Below are 6000 nucleotides of genomic sequence, written 5' to 3' on the forward strand. Positions count from 1 at the left end.
AAAAAATGTGCACAGTAAACTATTACTTACGTTGCCTGCAGTTTGATTTCTTTGTGAATATGCATATATAGATATAATAATTAAGAACTGAATATGGAGGAATGAAATAATACATTGTGTAAAAGTATATATTTTTTGTTATTTCGTGTGTCAAATTTCGTGTTTACCCATCATTCAGTCATTCATTTATTTTTTCTTTGCTTTGTTGCATTAGCAACAGAAGGTTAGCCCAGAGCTTTCTTTTCACAGTCACAGATTGCAGCTTTTCTTGGGAGATCCAGGAGTTGAGAGACATTCCCAACTCAACTATGACATTTGAGTTCATTGAGGGAAGCTGAGAAACACTGTGGAGGAACATAATTTCTGCTACTTGTACTCGCTACCCTCATGTTCCCTACCAGCAGCTCATAACAAAATGTAAGGAATTGGCCTATCCTTTTTTTTAATAACGAAGCTTATATACCCTCTGCTGTATAAGATGTCAGAGGCTGATGACTTTTAAAAGCAATAGGTTTAAACTAAAAGGTTCGTAGTAGGGGTGCACTTGTTTGAACCGAACCGCTTCAGTACAGGACTTTTGGTACGGTGCACATGTGTACCAAATTACATTTTTGTTTTTCGTTCTGAACATAGTTTAAATTATGTTAGTTAAAGTTAAGTTTAGTCATGGACATATTAAGTGGCGGACCACAAGTTTATATATTTTATAGTTTTCGCATTTCCAATTGCAAAAATTAAATATCATACTGTATATAATATATAATATAATAAACCAGTTTCATGCCTTACAAATTAAGAAGTTACAGTTAACAAATGCAAACATATTTCTATAAACTAGGGTTGTAATGGTCTGGTTCAATTTTGCCCAGTTGGGGGAAAAATGCAAAACAAAATTGCTTGTCCTTTTTTTATTAACTTTGTCTGTATGTGAACATTAACAGTTAACAACAATTTGAAATAAAATGGCTGCTTGTTTAAAAAAAAAAAAAATAAATAAATAATAATAATAAAAAAAAAAAAAAAAAAAAAAAAAAATATATATATATATATATATATATATATATATATATATATATATATATATATATATATATATATATATATATATATATATATAAAATAAAATAGAATAAATGAAATAAATGAAATACACTTTTTATTATATTGATTAAAATGAGTATATAGTCATATTGCTAGACTGTCGTTGCACATGTGCAGTCCAAAATTTTGGAGTTTTCTAACATGTGCAGTACAAATTGTGTCACTGGAATGCATATAGTTGTGTCGTTGTCTAGCGATATGGATATATACACAATTATATCAAAATAATAAAAAAGTGTATTGCATTAATTTTATTTATTTTATTTATTCTATTTATTTTTTATATATTTTCTTTTTTTTTCATTTTAAAACAAGCAGCCATTTTATTAAAAAGATTTGTGCACTGTTAATGTAACAGTTAACATTCCTTGGAACACCAAAATCCTTGGTCTTCATCTGGCAGACAACCTCATCTGGTCACTCAACACCAGCTCCATCAGCAAGAAAGCCCAGCAGCATCTCTACTTCCTGAGAAGGATGAGGAAAGCTCATCTCCCTCCCCCCATCCTGACCATGTTCTACAGAGGGACCATTGAGAGCATCTTGAGCAGCTGCATCACTGCCTGGTTTGGGAACTGCACCGTCTCGGATGACAAGACTCTACAGAGGATAGTGATGACAGCTTCGAAGTTAATCGGAGTCTCTCTCCCCTCTATCATGGACATCATTACACCACACGCTGCATCTCAAAGCCAACAGCATTGTGGATGACCACCCACACCCCTCACATACACTCTTCACCCTCCTGCCATCAGGAAAGCATTTGGGCCGTCACATCCAGACTGTGGAACAGCTTTTTCCCACAAGCCATCAGGCTCCTCAATACACAGAACTGAAATGGAACTTACACACACACACACACACACACACACCCCTGCTGTTTTTGCTGTTTATATATACTCCCAGTTATAGTTTTTACAGTTCTTCCCCCAAAAGTAACGGAAATGAACCAGACTGTGAAATATTTAAGTGTATGTTGACATGTTTTATCCCAAAAAATAGGAGTGCAGAAAACAAAAATCATTGGTTGAATCTGACACACAAATTATTCATTGTTTCACAACTTGAGTAAAACATCACATTGTTAAAATTAGCACACATTTTACTCTCCAAAACTTTAGCATATGTACACAGCCATATATAATATATTTTCAAAAAAATAGGACTGACAAATGTCAAGTGTACTATCCCAGAGCTCCATGATACATTGAACAATGATGTTATGCTCACACCCCACCCTTGTCCTGTGCCCTCAACATCTCTTGCTGCATCTTGTCCACCCTTGCAGTCTTGCCACTATAACATTTAGTATAATAATAGTAACATTAATCACCTCAACCACAATAATAGACTCCAAAACAGTATAGATTTCTAGCACTGCCTCCTAAAGGAATGGTATGTCTGCATAAAAAAAGCTCCTTCCATCATTCAGTGATCTCTTCCAGTAAATACTCCCACTGTTGAGCAGCGATTGTCTCTTCCCCTTGCCTAATGTGCCAATGTTTTGCATAAACATCTTATTTACCCTCATGAAATGTTTTTGTAAACTAATTGTAAAAACTTTTCAAAAATGCTGCCAATAAAAAAAAAGAAAAAAAAGCTTACCTGGTTTCCTGCATTGGTATTCTATTGGTATTCTAGTCACTTCAGAGAAACATTTGCTGAAGTGGCAGGAAAGTTGAAGGGTTTTAGGTGTGCATCAAAAGACTGTCCAACCTCTGTCTGTCTCTCTTTCTCTCTGTATATTACTCTTTATATACAGCATCTCTTTGTCAGTACAGATGGGCTCATTACTGTAAAATGAGATTCCCATCCATTACAGTATGTATGCCAGTCAGCGGTGCAATGCAATGCAATGCAATAAACCCTACATTGATTAAATGAAGCAAAAAAGAAAAACTGCATAGGCATTTGGATGCCAAAGTCAGCAAGCCTGAAGGTGAATGGGGAAAAAAGGTTTTGCTGCAAGCTTATCATCCTTTCAATATCTAACCTGAATATAGATTATGACCAAGGACAGCTATATGTCGGGGCAAAAAAGCATACACAGCATAATCTTCTCCTGAATATGGCTGGGGGCGTGGGGGGGGGGGGGGGGGGGGGGGGGGGGTCGGTTGCAGCAGAACTATCCAGCAGGATTTTCTTTTTGGTATTTAACTTCCCTCTTTGCACAACAATGTGTTAGGACGTACATTATAATGAATGCCCCCTTGCGTTTTTGTGTGTGAGTCTTTAAGACGTTCACAGAATTTAAAAATCTGGTGCTTGACAGACTGCTCAGAAGTTCTGACACGTTGCATCCAAAATACAAATAAGCCAGGGGGCCCAGAAACCCTAGCGGCTCCCCTGCCTTGACTTCAATCTTACTGTACGGTATACCTATAGGATGAATTAGAATGCACACCAGGCCTTCTTGCTTGACATTGGTGCCTCACCTTACATATGCTCTTATAGCTGAATGAACAAATCCCAAAAGCTATCTTAGAAGAATGGAAAGATTCTAAGAGAAGCAAAAGGAAACCAACTTTATACTATTGTCCATGGTTGTGTGTATTCTTGTTTGTATCCTTCTCTAACATCTCTACTTAAGGTTTCTTTTAACCCGATTAACTGAGTAATGTTGTATAAAATGCATTCAATGCACTAAATGCTAGCCTGATGCCTATATAGCTAAGCAGGAAAAGCAACGGTATAATTTGTTCACTATAGTATATTTTCTTGCATAGTATTCTGTCACAATTGCACCTAGCTTTGAAATAAAAAACTTCATATATATATATATAAGATCATTTAAATCGTGCTATTAATTCTTTATGCTATTCCTACACTTAAAACTAACCCTTAGAAAAAAACAGGTATTGCTATCCCTGTGATTACTAAATATGGCATGTTTACTTTCATGTACTTTAACTGTATTCCTTGCCCTTGTGTGACAATCTCCTGCATACAGTAATTAGGAGTAATTAACATCTATTGATTAGAGGACATCATGCAAAGAGTGACGAAGAGCAACACTGACAGCTGCAATTCTCTGCCTGTCACATAACGATTGTGGCAAATGACAAACCTAATATAAACTTCCTGTTATTCGCTATTGACGGGGAAATGTGCAAATGTGATTCGTTTGTGAGCCGAACACAAAAGATACGGAAAAGCATAAATCTTGTATAATTTTTTGTTAAAAGAAATTATTCGCAATTTCAGTATTTTTTTTATATATTTATATATATATATTTTTTTACTGCATTTCGCAGTACCAGCAATGCCGTGGATCAATCGTTTCTGCACGGTGAACATTCAATTAAAATGTGCAATTAAAATTAAACAAACCAGTCTAGCTGTGAATAATGTGACTAAAGTCCTTGCTTATATTCGCAACATTAATCATATGTTATGATGTCAATTAACATTATGTGTGCTGTTCACTTCTATTGTTAGAATACCAGACATTCAAGGTTGTTAAAGTACTAATCAATATTTGGCCTATTGCTAGAAAAACTCCAGGACTAAGAAGTGCAGAAAAACTGGCACAAAAGATCTATGACAATTTCCAGAGAAAATGTCTTATAGATGTACTTTTAATTGGAGTGTCACTGGTGCTCATAGAGTTCCACATTACCAGGAGAACATGCACAGAAACACTGCACAGCCAATAACCTTGCCACATTTTCCAAAAGTAAAAAAAGAAAAAAAATGAGTGCCTCCCAATTATTTTGACCGATGCTGAGATGAATGAAGAATACCTGTGGAAAGGTTTATTGGTTGGACATAATTTGTAAAGGTACACATCTCTCTATAGAAGGCCCCACAGCTGACAATTCATATCAGACCTCCATAATTCTTAAATGGAAGAAGCATGGAACAACGACTCTTACAAGAGCTGGTCACATGGCCAAAATGAGCAAACTGGAAAGGCTACTTAAGAGTGATAACCAAGAAAATGATGGTCACTCTGACAGAGATCCAGTGTGGAGTAGGGACAAAGTTCCAGAAAGACAACCATCAATGCAGACCTCCACTAATCTGGGCAGAGTGGCTAAATGAAACAGCAGAGTGACGAAATTAAAGCCTCTCCACTTGGTATTTGCCAACAGACTCTCAGACTGTGTGGAACAAGATTCTCTGGTCTGTTGAAAACAAGACTGATCTGTTTTGCCTCAATTTAAAACTATAAGACAAAAGACAAAAAAACATCACAAAAGTGAAGAATGATGGTGGCAGCATCATGATGTGGTGTGTTTTGCTGCAGCAGGGACTTGGTAGCTGGTCAGGGTGGAGGGAAAGCTGAATGGAGAAAGTACAGAGATATCCTTAATAAAAACCTATTTCATAGCGCTCAGGATCTCAGTCTGGGCCGAAGGTTCACCTTCCTATATGACAACAACCCAAAGCAGACATCCAAGACAACACAAGAGTGCCTTAGGAACAAGTCTGTAAATGACCTATCATGACTCAGCCAGAGACATGACTTGAACCCTATTGAACATCTTTGGAAAACCTGAAAGTAGCTGTCCAGCAATGGTCCCTATCCAACCTGATTAAGTCTGAGATGAATTGCCATGAAGAATGGCAGAAAATCCATTAATCCAGGTGTGCAAAGCATGTTGAGTCACACCATAAAATACTCAAGGCTGTATTTCTCGCTAAAGGTGCTTCAACAAAGTACTGAGTAAAGGGACTGCACACTTATGTACATGTGATAATTTTATTTGTTTATTTATTTATTTATTTTACATATAATCAGAATTCTGTTTTCACTTTGTCATTATCGGATACTTAGAGTAGATTAATGAGAAAAATAAATATATTTAAACGATTGTAGTATCAGACTGCAACATATAACAAATATTTTTCAGAAGCACTGTATATCAATTTAACCCTTTAGAAGTGTTTTTTTTT

Source organism: Silurus aristotelis (assembly GCF_946808225.1).
Source record: "Silurus aristotelis genome assembly, chromosome: 24".
NCBI classification, from domain to species: domain Eukaryota; kingdom Metazoa; phylum Chordata; class Actinopteri; order Siluriformes; family Siluridae; genus Silurus; species Silurus aristotelis.